At 45.1% G+C, this 12,706-nt stretch overlaps 13 non-coding genes across 13 annotated transcripts; all 13 read left to right on the top strand.

The window, feature by feature from the left end:
• The first annotated feature begins 395 nt into the window (after positions 1 to 395).
• LOC146773563 (U5 spliceosomal RNA) lies at positions 396 to 510 on the top strand. The gene has a single exon (XR_014974575.1). It is a non-coding gene; the product is annotated as a U5 spliceosomal RNA (small nuclear RNA).
• An 876-nt stretch (positions 511 to 1,386) lies between these two features.
• On the top strand, positions 1,387 to 1,501 carry LOC146773562 (U5 spliceosomal RNA). Its single transcript, XR_014974986.1, has one exon. It is a non-coding gene; the product is annotated as a U5 spliceosomal RNA (small nuclear RNA).
• An 852-nt stretch (positions 1,502 to 2,353) lies between these two features.
• Positions 2,354 to 2,468, top strand: LOC146773561 (U5 spliceosomal RNA). The gene has a single exon (XR_014974985.1). It is a non-coding gene; the product is annotated as a U5 spliceosomal RNA (small nuclear RNA).
• An 853-nt stretch (positions 2,469 to 3,321) lies between these two features.
• LOC146773560 (U5 spliceosomal RNA) lies at positions 3,322 to 3,436 on the top strand. The gene has a single exon (XR_014974984.1). It is a non-coding gene; the product is annotated as a U5 spliceosomal RNA (small nuclear RNA).
• Positions 3,437 to 4,325: 889 nt separating this feature from the next.
• LOC146773559 (U5 spliceosomal RNA) lies at positions 4,326 to 4,440 on the top strand. The gene has a single exon (XR_014974574.1). It is a non-coding gene; the product is annotated as a U5 spliceosomal RNA (small nuclear RNA).
• An 876-nt stretch (positions 4,441 to 5,316) lies between these two features.
• LOC146773558 (U5 spliceosomal RNA) lies at positions 5,317 to 5,431 on the top strand. The gene has a single exon (XR_014974983.1). It is a non-coding gene; the product is annotated as a U5 spliceosomal RNA (small nuclear RNA).
• Positions 5,432 to 6,283: 852 nt separating this feature from the next.
• On the top strand, positions 6,284 to 6,398 carry LOC146773557 (U5 spliceosomal RNA). The gene has a single exon (XR_014974982.1). It is a non-coding gene; the product is annotated as a U5 spliceosomal RNA (small nuclear RNA).
• An 889-nt stretch (positions 6,399 to 7,287) lies between these two features.
• On the top strand, positions 7,288 to 7,402 carry LOC146773556 (U5 spliceosomal RNA). Its single transcript, XR_014974981.1, has one exon. It is a non-coding gene; the product is annotated as a U5 spliceosomal RNA (small nuclear RNA).
• An 839-nt stretch (positions 7,403 to 8,241) lies between these two features.
• On the top strand, positions 8,242 to 8,356 carry LOC146773555 (U5 spliceosomal RNA). The gene has a single exon (XR_014974980.1). It is a non-coding gene; the product is annotated as a U5 spliceosomal RNA (small nuclear RNA).
• An 839-nt stretch (positions 8,357 to 9,195) lies between these two features.
• On the top strand, positions 9,196 to 9,310 carry LOC146773554 (U5 spliceosomal RNA). Its single transcript, XR_014974430.1, has one exon. It is a non-coding gene; the product is annotated as a U5 spliceosomal RNA (small nuclear RNA).
• An 888-nt stretch (positions 9,311 to 10,198) lies between these two features.
• On the top strand, positions 10,199 to 10,313 carry LOC146773553 (U5 spliceosomal RNA). The gene has a single exon (XR_014973956.1). It is a non-coding gene; the product is annotated as a U5 spliceosomal RNA (small nuclear RNA).
• An 876-nt stretch (positions 10,314 to 11,189) lies between these two features.
• LOC146773552 (U5 spliceosomal RNA) lies at positions 11,190 to 11,304 on the top strand. The gene has a single exon (XR_014974486.1). It is a non-coding gene; the product is annotated as a U5 spliceosomal RNA (small nuclear RNA).
• Positions 11,305 to 12,180: 876 nt separating this feature from the next.
• Positions 12,181 to 12,295, top strand: LOC146773551 (U5 spliceosomal RNA). Its single transcript, XR_014974979.1, has one exon. It is a non-coding gene; the product is annotated as a U5 spliceosomal RNA (small nuclear RNA).
• Positions 12,296 to 12,706: the final 411 nt, after the last annotated feature.

Genomic DNA, 12,706 nt, shown 5'->3' with positions numbered 1-12,706 from the left:
GGTGCATGGCTATGTGTAGAGCACAGTGGTGGCTCTGAGCATATCGATTGGAGGGATGGTGTTGAAAGCGTAAAATGGCTAGGGGACAAAAGGCCTACAGTGCCACTTAACTAAAAGCCTGATTCACATTTCCTGTTCCCCTTCCCCAGCAGCCCCGACAACTCCTAATGAGCTGAGGTGAGTACAAAAGAAATTTGCATATTCCCAGACATACACATGTGAACAGTCCACCTTTTTGTACCTTGAGCAGAGACTCTGAAATGTTGGCCTGTTTTGCCCACCGGCCTGGTTCTCGCCCTCTTTCTTAGAGCCTGAAAATACCTTTCAGGTCCTCACCCTCGCAATGACAGGGTCTTTGATGTGGCGCCACTTACCCTAGAGAGCTATATTGTCACTTATTCTGGTTTCTCTTCAAAACGAAAAAATCTTTCGCCTTTTACTAAAGATTTCCGTGGCGAGGAACATTTAAGAGTTTATTCAATTTTTTTAAGCCTTGCCACAGGTGAGGCTGTTTATCATTTGTTTAAAAGAAAAGTATTAGAAGTTGGGGAATATCCAGCAATTGTCTGCTGCTTTTTTGGGGGACATGAGTTTGGTGTTTTATTCCTGAGCTCTCTGCTTGCTCATTTGCATAAACAGAGTGCAGGAGAGGTGCCTCATGGGAAAGAGCTTGTGCAGTGCATGAGATTGCTTTTCTTGACTGACTTCAAACTTCACGATCGCAGGCAGTATATTTTCTTATCTCCCAAAGATCCTGCTGCCAGATCCCAGAGGTCACCCTCCTTTTTAAAGGTGGGACCAAGACTCATGCTGTGCTTTTCATAGGGCTTGCCCCTTATTTGTGCCCGTGAGAGGTCACCAATCCTGAGTCAGCTTCCTCTCAGGTAGACTTGAAGGGGCACGTCAGACTTGTTTCATGTGTCTCCAGCCTAGACAGATATATCCTTCTATATTCAGGTTTAATGAAAGTACGTGTGAAAAAGGCACATACGGTGCATGGCTATGTGTAGAGCACAGTGGTGGCTCTGAGCATATCGATTGGAGAGATGGTGTTGAAAGCGTAAAATGGCTAGGGGACAAAAGGCCTACAGTGCCACTTAACTAAAAGCCTGATTCACATTTCCTGTTCCCCTTCCCCAGCAGCCCCGACAACTCCTAATGAGCTGAGGTGAGTACAAAAGAAATTTGCATATTCCCAGACATACACATGTGAACAGTCCACCTTTTTGTACCTTGAGCAGAGACTTTGAAATGTTGGCCTGTTTTGCCCACCGGCCTGGTTCTCGCCCTCTTTCTTAGAGCCTGAAAATACCTTTCAGGTCCTCACCCTCGCAATGACAGGGTCTTTGATGTGCCGCCACTTACCCTAGAGAGCTATATTGTCACTTACTCTGGTTTCTCTTCAAAACGAAAAAATCTTTCGCCTTTTACTAAAGATTTCCGTGGAGAGGAACATTTAAGAGTTTATTCAATTTTTTTAAGCCTTGCCACAGGTGAGGCTGTTTATCATTTGTTTAAAAGAAAAGCATTACAAGTTGGGGAATATCCAGCAATTGTCTGCTGCTTTTTTGAGGGACATGAGTTTGGTGTTTTATTCCTGAGCTCTCTGCTTGCTCATTTGCATAAACAGAGTGCAGGAGAGGTGCCTCATGGGAAAGAGCTTGTGCAGTGCATGAGATTGCTTTTCTTGACTGACTTGAAACTTCACGATCGCAGGCAGTATATTTTCTTATCTCCCAAAGATCCTGCTGCCAGACCCCAGAGGTCACCCTCCTTTTTAAAGGTGGGACCAAGACTCATGCTGTGCTTTTCATAGGGCTTGCCCGTTATTTGTGCCCGTTAGAGGTGCCCTGAGAGGTCGCCAATCCTGAGTCAGCTTCCTCTCAGGTAGACTTGAAGGGGCACGTCAGACTTGTTTCACGTGTCTCCAGCCTAGACAGATATATCCTTCTATATTCAGGTTTAATGAAAGTACGTGTGAAAAAGGCACATACGGTGCATGGCTATGTGTAGAGCGTGTTGAAAGTGTAAAATGGCTAGGGGACAAAAGGCCTACAGTGCCACTTAACTAAAAGCCTGTTTCACATTTCCTGTTCCCCTTCCCCAGCAGCCCCGACAACTCCTAATGAGCTGAGGTGAGTACAAAAGAAATTTGCATATTCCCAGACATACACATGTGAACAGTCCACCTTTTTGTACCTTGAGCAGAGACTTTGAAATGTTGGCCTGTTTTGCCCACCGGCCTGGTTCTCGCCCTCTTTCTTAGAGCCTGAAAATACCTTTCAGGTCCTCACCCTCGCAATGACAGGGTCTTTGATGTGCCGCCACTTACCCTAGAGAGCTATATTGTCACTTACTCTGGTTTCTCTTCAAAACGAAAAAATCTTTCGCCTTTTACTAAAGATTTCCGTGGAGAGGAACATTTAAGAGTTTATTCAATTTTTTTAAGCCTTGCCACAGGTGAGGCTGTTTATCATTTGTTTAAAAGAAAAGCATTACAAGTTGGGGAATATCCAGCAATTGTCTGCTGCTTTTTTGGGGGACATGAGTTTGGTGTTTTATTCCTGAGCTCTCTGCTTGCTCATTTGCATAAACAGAGTGCAGGAGAGGTGCCTCATGGGAAAGAGCTTGTGCAGTGCATGAGATTGCTTTTCTTGACTGACTTGAAACTTCACGATCGCAGGCAGTATATTTTCTTATCTCCCAAAGATCCTGCTGCCAGATCCCAGAGGTCACCCTCCTTTTTAAAGGTGGGACCAAGACTCATGCTGTGCTTTTCATAGGGCTTGCCCGTTATTTGTGTCCGTTTAGAGGTGCCCTGAGAGGTCGCCAATCCTGAGTCAGCTTCCTCTCAGGTAGACTTGAAGGGGCACGTCAGACTTGTTTCACGTGTCTCCAGCCTAGACAGATATATCCTTCTATATTCAGGTTTAATGAAAGTACGTGTGAAAAAGGCACATACGGTGCATGGCTATGTGTAGAGCGTGTTGAAAGTGTAAAATGGCTAGGGGACAAAAGGCCTACAGTGCCACTTAACTAAAAGCCTGTTTCACATTTCCTGTTCCCCTTCCCCAGCAGCCCCGACAACTCCTAATGAGCTGAGGTGAGTACAAAAGAAATTTGCATATTCCCAGACATACACATGTGAACAGTCCACCTTTTTGTACCTTGAGCAGAGACTTTGAAATGTTGGCCTGTTTTGCCCACCGGCCTGGTTCTCGCCCTCTTTCTTAGAGCCTGAAAATACCTTTCAGGTCCTCACCCTCGCAATGACAGGGTCTTTGATGTGCCGCCACTTACCCTAGAGAGCTATATTGTCACTTACTCTGGTTTCTCTTCAAAACGAAAAAATCTTTCGCCTTTTACTAAAGATTTCCGTGGAGAGGAACATTTAAGAGTTTATTCAATTTTTTTAAGCCTTGCCACAGGTGAGGCTGTTTATCATTTGTTTAAAAGAAAAGCATTACAAGTTGGGGAATATCCAGCAATTGTCTGCTGCTTTTTTGGGGGACATGAGTTTGGTGTTTTATTCCTGAGCTCTCTGCTTGCTCATTTGCATAAACAGAGTGCAGGAGAGGTGCCTCATGGGAAAGAGCTTGTGCAGTGCATGAGATTGCTTTTCTTGACTGACTTGAAACTTCACGATCGCAGGCAGTATATTTTCTTATCTCCCAAAGATCCTGCTGCCAGATCCCAGAGGTCACCCTCCTTTTTAAAGGTGGGACCAAGACTCATGCTGTGCTTTTCATAGGGCTTGCCCGTTATTTGTGTCCGTTTAGAGGTGCCCTGAGAGGTCGCCAATCCTGAGTCAGCTTCCTCTCAGGTAGACTTGAAGGGGCACGTCAGACTTGTTTCACGTGTCTCCAGCCTAGACAGATATATCCTTCTATATTCAGGTTTAATGAAAGTACGTGTGAAAAAGGCACATACGGTGCATGGCTATGTGTAGAGCACAGTGGTGGCTCTGAGCATATCGATTGGAGGGATGGTGTTGAAAGCGTAAAATGGCTAGGGGACAAAAGGCCTACAGTGCCACTTAACTAAAAGCCTGATTCACATTTCCTGTTCCCCTTCCCCAGCAGCCCCGACAACTCCTAATGAGCTGAGGTGAGTACAAAAGAAATTTGCATATTCCCAGACATACACATGTGAACAGTCCACCTTTTTGTACCTTGAGCAGAGACTCTGAAATGTTGGCCTGTTTTGCCCACCGGCCTGGTTCTCGCCCTCTTTCTTAGAGCCTGAAAATACCTTTCAGGTCCTCACCCTCGCAATGACAGGGTCTTTGATGTGGCGCCACTTACCCTAGAGAGCTATATTGTCACTTATTCTGGTTTCTCTTCAAAACGAAAAAATCTTTCGCCTTTTACTAAAGATTTCCGTGGCGAGGAACATTTAAGAGTTTATTCAATTTTTTTAAGCCTTGCCACAGGTGAGGCTGTTTATCATTTGTTTAAAAGAAAAGTATTAGAAGTTGGGGAATATCCAGCAATTGTCTGCTGCTTTTTTGGGGGACATGAGTTTGGTGTTTTATTCCTGAGCTCTCTGCTTGCTCATTTGCATAAACAGAGTGCAGGAGAGGTGCCTCATGGGAAAGAGCTTGTGCAGTGCATGAGATTGCTTTTCTTGACTGACTTCAAACTTCACGATCGCAGGCAGTATATTTTCTTATCTCCCAAAGATCCTGCTGCCAGATCCCAGAGGTCACCCTCCTTTTTAAAGGTGGGACCAAGACTCATGCTGTGCTTTTCATAGGGCTTGCCCCTTATTTGTGCCCGTGAGAGGTCACCAATCCTGAGTCAGCTTCCTCTCAGGTAGACTTGAAGGGGCACGTCAGACTTGTTTCATGTGTCTCCAGCCTAGACAGATATATCCTTCTATATTCAGGTTTAATGAAAGTACGTGTGAAAAAGGCACATACGGTGCATGGCTATGTGTAGAGCACAGTGGTGGCTCTGAGCATATCGATTGGAGAGATGGTGTTGAAAGCGTAAAATGGCTAGGGGACAAAAGGCCTACAGTGCCACTTAACTAAAAGCCTGATTCACATTTCCTGTTCCCCTTCCCCAGCAGCCCCGACAACTCCTAATGAGCTGAGGTGAGTACAAAAGAAATTTGCATATTCCCAGACATACACATGTGAACAGTCCACCTTTTTGTACCTTGAGCAGAGACTTTGAAATGTTGGCCTGTTTTGCCCACCGGCCTGGTTCTCGCCCTCTTTCTTAGAGCCTGAAAATACCTTTCAGGTCCTCACCCTCGCAATGACAGGGTCTTTGATGTGCCGCCACTTACCCTAGAGAGCTATATTGTCACTTACTCTGGTTTCTCTTCAAAACGAAAAAATCTTTCGCCTTTTACTAAAGATTTCCGTGGAGAGGAACATTTAAGAGTTTATTCAATTTTTTTAAGCCTTGCCACAGGTGAGGCTGTTTATCATTTGTTTAAAAGAAAAGCATTACAAGTTGGGGAATATCCAGCAATTGTCTGCTGCTTTTTTGAGGGACATGAGTTTGGTGTTTTATTCCTGAGCTCTCTGCTTGCTCATTTGCATAAACAGAGTGCAGGAGAGGTGCCTCATGGGAAAGAGCTTGTGCAGTGCATGAGATTGCTTTTCTTGACTGACTTGAAACTTCACGATCGCAGGCAGTATATTTTCTTATCTCCCAAAGATCCTGCTGCCAGATCCCAGAGGTCACCCTCCTTTTTAAAGGTGGGACCAAGACTCATGCTGTGCTTTTCATAGGGCTTGCCCGTTATTTGTGCCCGTTAGAGGTGCCCTGAGAGGTCGCCAATCCTGAGTCAGCTTCCTCTCAGGTAGACTTGAAGGGGCACGTCAGACTTGTTTCACGTGTCTCCAGCCTAGACAGATATATCCTTCTATATTCAGGTTTAATGAAAGTACGTGTGAAAAAGGCACATACGGTGCATGGCTATGTGTAGAGCGTGTTGAAAGCGTAAAATGGCTAGGGGACAAAAGGCCTACAGTGCCACTTAACTAAAAGCCTGATTCACATTTCCTGTTCCCCTTCCCCAGCAGCCCCGACAACTCCTAATGAGCTGAGGTGAGTACAAAAGAAATTTGCATATTCCCAGACATACACATGTGAACAGTCCACCTTTTTGTACCTTGAGCAGAGACTTTGAAATGTTGGCCTGTTTTGCCCACCGGCCTGGTTCTCGCCCTCTTTCTTAGAGCCTGAAAATACCTTTCAGGTCCTCACCCTCGCAATGACAGGGTCTTTGATGTGCCGCCACTTACCCTAGAGAGCTATATTGTCACTTACTCTGGTTTCTCTTCAAAACGAAAAAATCTTTCGCCTTTTACTAAAGATTTCCGTGGAGAGGAACATTTAAGAGTTTATTCAATTTTTTTAAGCCTTGCCACAGGTGAGGCTGTTTATCATTTGTTTAAAAGAAAAGCATTACAAGTTGGGGAATATCCAGAAATTGTCTGCTGCTTTTTTGGGGGACATGAGTTTGGTGTTTTATTCCTGAGCTCTCTGCTTGCTCATTTGCATAAACAGAGTGCAGGAGAGGTGCCTCATGGGAAAGAGCTTGTGCAGTGCATGAGATTGCTTTTCTTGACTGACTTGAAACTTCACGATCGCAGGCAGTATATTTTCTTATCTCCCAAAGATCCTGCTGCCAGATCCCAGAGGTCACCCTCCTTTTTAAAGGTGGGACCAAGACTCATGCTGTGCTTTTCATAGGGCTTGCCCGTTATTTGTGTCCGTTTAGAGGTGCCCTGAGAGGTCACCAATCCTGAGTCAGCTTCCTCTCAGGTAGACTTGAAGGGGCACGTCAGACTTGTTTCATGTGTCTCCAGCCTAGACAGATATATCCTTCTATATTCAGGTTTAATGAAAGTACGTGTGAAAAAGGCACATACGGTGCATGGCTATGTGTAGAGCACAGTGGTGGCTCTGAGCATATCGATTGGAGGGATGGTGTTGAAAGCGTAAAATGGCTAGGGGACAAAAGGCCTACAGTGCCACTTAACTAAAAGCCTGATTCACATTTCCTGTTCCCCTTCCCCAGCAGCCCCGACAACTCCTAATGAGCTGAGGTGAGTACAAAAGAAATTTGCATATTCCCAGACATACACATGTGAACAGTCCACCTTTTTGTACCTTGAGCAGAGACTTTGAAATGTTGGCCTGTTTTGCCCACCGGCCTGGTTCTCGCCCTCTTTCTTAGAGCCTGAAAATACCTTTCAGGTCCTCACCCTCGCAATGACAGGGTCTTTGATGTGCCGCCACTTACCCTAGAGAGCTATATTGTCACTTACTCTGGTTTCTCTTCAAAACGAAAAAATCTTTCGCCTTTTACTAAAGATTTCCGTGGAGAGGAACATTTAAGAGTTTATTCAATTTTTTTAAGCCTTGCCACAGGTGAGGCTGTTTATCATTTGTTTAAAAGAAAAGCATTACAAGTTGGGGAATATCCAGCAATTGTCTGCTGCTTTTTTGGGGGACATGAGTTTGGTGTTTTATTCCTGAGCTCTCTGCTTGCTCATTTGCATAAACAGAGTGCAGGAGAGGTGCCTCATGGGAAAGAGCTTGTGCAGTGCATGAGATTGCTTTTCTTGACTGACTTGAAACTTCACGATCGCAGGCAGTATATTTTCTTATCTCCCAAAGATCCTGCTGCCAGATCCCAGAGGTCACCCTCCTTTTTAAAGGTGGGACCAAGACTCATGCTGTGCTTTTCATAGGGCTTGCCCGTTATTTGTGCCCGTTGAGGTCGCCAATCCTGAGTCAGCTTCCTCTCAGGTAGACTTGAAGGGGCACGTCAGACTTGTTTCACGTGTCTCCAGCCTAGACAGATATATCCTTCTATATTCAGGTTTAATGAAAGTACGTGTGAAAAAGGCACATACGGTGCATGGCTATGTGTAGAGCGTGTTGAAAGCGTAAAATGGCTAGGGGACAAAAGGCCTACAGTGCCACTTAACTAAAAGCCTGATTCACATTTCCTGTTCCCCTTCCCCAGCAGCCCCGACAACTCCTAATGAGCTGAGGTGAGTACAAAAGAAATTTGCATATTCCCAGACATACACATGTGAACAGTCCACCTTTTTGTACCTTGAGCAGAGACTTTGAAATGTTGGCCTGTTTTGCCCACCGGCCTGGTTCTCGCCCTCTTTCTTAGAGCCTGAAAATACCTTTCAGGTCCTCACCCTCGCAATGACAGGGTCTTTGATGTGCCGCCACTTACCCTAGAGAGCTATATTGTCACTTACTCTGGTTTCTCTTCAAAACGAAAAAATCTTTCGCCTTTTACTAAAGATTTCCGTGGAGAGGAACATTTAAGAGTTTATTCAATTTTTTTAAGCCTTGCCACAGGTGAGGCTGTTTATCATTTGTTTAAAAGAAAAGCATTACAAGTTGGGGAATATCCAGCAATTGTCTGTTGCTTTTTTGGGGGACATGAGTTTGGTGTTTTATTCCTGAGCTCTCTGCTTGCTCATTTGCATAAACAGAGTGCAGGAGAGGTGCCTCATGGGAAAGAGCTTGTGCAGTGCATGAGATTGCTTTTCTTGACTGACTTGAAACTTCACGATCGCAGGCAGTATATTTTCTTATCTCCCAAAGATCCTGCTGCCAGATCCCAGAGGTCACCCTCCTTTTTAAAGGTGGGACCAAGACTCATGCTGTGCTTTTCATAGGGCTTGCCCGTTAGAGGTGCCCGTTGAGGTCGCCAATCCTGAGTCAGCTTCCTCTCAGGTAGACTTGAAGGGGCACGTCAGACTTGTTTCACGTGTCTCCAGCCTAGACAGATATATCCTTCTATATTCAGGTTTAATGAAAGTACGTGTGAAAAAGGCACATACGGTGCATGGCTATGTGTAGAGCGTGTTGAAAGCGTAAAATGGCTAGGGGACAAAAGGCCTACAGTGCCACTTAACTAAAAGCCTGATTCACATTTCCTGTTCCCCTTCCCCAGCAGCCCCGACAACTCCTAATGAGCTGAGGTGAGTACAAAAGAAATTTGCATATTCCCAGACATACACATGTGAACAGTCCACCTTTTTGTACCTTGAGCAGAGACTTTGAAATGTTGGCCTGTTTTGCCCACCGGCCTGGTTCTCGCCCTCTTTCTTAGAGCCTGAAAATACCTTTCAGGTCCTCACCCTCGCAATGACAGGGTCTTTGATGTGCCGCAACTTACCCTAGAGAGCTATATTGTCACTTACTCTGGTTTCTCTTCAAAACGAAAAAATCTTTCGCCTTTTACTAAAAATTTCCGTGGAGAGGAACATTTAAGAGTTTATTCAATTTTTTTAAGCCTTGCCACAGGTGAGGCTGTTTATCATTTGTTTAAAAGAAAAGCATTACAAGTTGGGGAATATCCAGCAATTGTCTGCTGCTTTTTTGGGGGACATGAGTTTGGTGTTTTATTCCTGAGCTCTCTGCTTGCTCATTTGCATAAACAGAGTGCAGGAGAGGTGCCTCATGGGAAAGAGCTTGTGCAGTGCATGAGATTGCTTTTCTTGACTGACTTGAAACTTCACGATCGCAGGCAGTATATTTTCTTATCTCCCAAAGATCCTGCTGCCAGATCCCAGAGGTCACCCTCCTTTTTAAAGGTGGGACCAAGACTCATGCTGTGCTTTTCATAGGGCTTGCCCGTTATTTGTGCCTGTTAGAGGTGCCCTGAGAGGTCGCCAATCCTGAGTCAGCTTCCTCTCAGGTAGACTTGAAGGGGCACGTCAGACTTGTTTCACGTGTCTCCAGCCTAGACAGATATATCCTTCTATATTCAGGTTTAATGAAAGTACGTGTGAAAAAGGCACATACGGTGCATGGCTATGTGTAGAGCACAGTGGTGGCTCTGAGCATATCGATTGGAGGGATGGTGTTGAAAGCGTAAAATGGCTAGGGGACAAAAGGCCTACAGTGCCACTTAACTAAAAGCCTGATTCACATTTCCTGTTCCCCTTCCCCAGCAGCCCCGACAACTCCTAATGAGCTGAGGTGAGTACAAAAGAAATTTGCATATTCCCAGACATACACATGTGAACAGTCCACCTTTTTGTACCTTGAGCAGAGACTTTGAAATGTTGGCCTGTTTTGCCCACCGGCCTGGTTCTCGCCCTCTTTCTTAGAGCCTGAAAATACCTTTCAGGTCCTCACCCTCGCAATGACAGGGTCTTTGATGTGCCGCCACTTACCCTAGAGAGCTATATTGTCACTTACTCTGGTTTCTCTTCAAAACGAAAAAATCTTTCGCCTTTTACTAAAGATTTCCGTGGAGAGGAACATTTAAGAGTTTATTCAATTTTTTTAATCCTTGCCACAGGTGAGGCTGTTTATCATTTGTTTAAAAGAAAAGCATTACAAGTTGGGGAATATCCAGCAATTGTCTGCTGCTTTTTTGGGGGACATGAGTTTGGTGTTTTATTCCTGAGCTCTCTGCTTGCTCATTTGCATAAACAGAGTGCAGGAGAGGTGCCTCATGGGAAAGAGCTTGTGCAGTGCATGAGATTGCTTTTCTTGACTGACTTGAAACTTCACGATTGCAGGCAGTATATTTTCTTATCTCCCAAAGATCCTGCTGCCAGATCCCAGAGGTCACCCTCCTTTTTAAAGGTGGGACCAAGACTCATGCTGTGCTTTTCATAGGGCTTGCCCGTTATTTGTGCCCGTGAGAGGTCACCAATCCTGAGTCAGCTTCCTCTCAGGTAGACTTGAAGGGGCACGTCAGACTTGTTTCATGTGTCTCCAGCCTAGACAGATATATCCTTCTATATTCAGGTTTAATGAAAGTACGTGTGAAAAAGGCACATACGGTGCATGGCTATGTGTAGAGCACAGTGGTGGCTCTGAGCATATCGATTGGAGAGATGGTGTTGAAAGCGTAAAATGGCTAGGGGACAAAAGGCCTACAGTGCCACTTAACTAAAAGCCTGATTCACATTTCCTGTTCCCCTTCCCCAGCAGCCCCGACAACTCCTAATGAGCTGAGGTGAGTACAAAAGAAATTTGCATATTCCCAGACATACACATGTGAACAGTCCACCTTTTTGTACCTTGAGCAGAGACTTTGAAATGTTGGCCTGTTTTGCCCACCGGCCTGGTTCTCGCCCTCTTTCTTAGAGCCTGAAAATACCTTTCAGGTCCTCACCCTCGCAATGACAGGGTCTTTGATGTGCCGCCACTTACCCTAGAGAGCTATATTGTCACTTACTCTGGTTTCTCTTCAAAACGAAAAAATCTTTCGCCTTTTACTAAAGATTTCCGTGGAGAGGAACATTTAAGAGTTTATTCAATTTTTTTAAGATTTGCCACAGGTGAGGCTGTTTATCATTTGTTTAAAAGAAAAGCATTACAAGTTGGGGAATATCCAGCAATTGTCTGCTGCTTTTTTGGGGGACATGAGTTTGGTGTTTTATTCCTGAGCTCTCTGCTTGCTCATTTGCATAAACAGAGTGCAGGAGAGGTGCCTCATGGGAAAGAGCTTGTGCAGTGCATGAGATTGCTTTTCTTGACTGACTTGAAACTTCACGATTGCAGGCAGTATATTTTCTTATCTCCCAAAGATCCTGCTGCCAGATCCCAGAGGTCACCCTCCTTTTTAAAGGTGGGACCAAGACTCATGCTGTGCTTTTCATAGGGCTTGCCCGTTATTTGTGCCCGTGAGAGGTCACCAATCCTGAGTCAGCTTCCTCTCAGGTAGACTTGAAGGGGCACGTCAGACTTGTTTCATGTGTCTCCAGCCTAGACAGATATATCCTTCTATATTCAGGTTTAATGAAAGTACGTGTGAAAAAGGCACATACGGTGCATGGCTATGTGTAGAGCACAGTGGTGGCTCTGAGCATATCGATTGGAGAGATGGTGTTGAAAGCGTAAAATGGCTAGGGGACAAAAGGCCTACAGTGCCACTTAACTAAAAGCCTGATTCACATTTCCTGTTCCCCTTCCCCAGCAGCCCCGACAACTCCTAATGAGCTGAGGTGAGTACAAAAGAAATTTGCATATTCCCAGACATACACATGTGAACAGTCCACCTTTTTGTACCTTGAGCAGAGACTTTGAAATGTTGGCCTGTTTTGCCCACCGGCCTGGTTCTCGCCCTCTTTCTTAGAGCCTGAAAATACCTTTCAGGTCCTCACCCTCGCAATGACAGGGTCTTTGATGTGCCGCCACTTACCCTAGAGAGCTATATTGTCACTTACTCTGGTTTCTCTTCAAAACGAAAAAATCTTTCGCCTTTTACTAAAGATTTCCGTGGAGAGGAACATTTAAGAGTTTATTCAATTTTTTTAAGCCTTGCCACAGGTGAGGCTGTTTATCATTTGTTTAAAAGAAAAGCATTACAAGTTGGGGAATATCCAGCAATTGTCTGCTGCTTTTTTGAGGGACATGAGTTTGGTGTTTTATTCCTGAGCTCTCTGCTTGCTCATTTGCATAAACAGAGTGCAGGAGAGGTGCCTCATGGGAAAGAGCTTGTGCAGTGCATGAGATTGCTTTTCTTGACTGACTTGAAACTTCACGATCGCAGGCAGTATATTTTTTTATCTCCCAAAGATCCTGCTGCCAGACCCCAGAGGTCACCCTCCTTTTTAAAGGTGGGACCAAGACTCATGCTGTGCTTTTCATAGGGCTTGCCCGTTATTTGTGCCCGTTTAGAGGTGCCCTGAGAGGTCGCCAATCCTGAGTCAGCTTCCTCTCAGGTAGACTTGAAGGGGCACGTCAGA

Source organism: Triturus cristatus, chromosome 12 (genome assembly GCF_964204655.1).
Source record: "Triturus cristatus chromosome 12, aTriCri1.1, whole genome shotgun sequence".
Classification (NCBI taxonomy): domain Eukaryota; kingdom Metazoa; phylum Chordata; class Amphibia; order Caudata; family Salamandridae; genus Triturus; species Triturus cristatus.
Note: the sequence above shows the minus strand (reverse complement) of the source record. Positions and strands in the feature narration are given on the sequence as shown.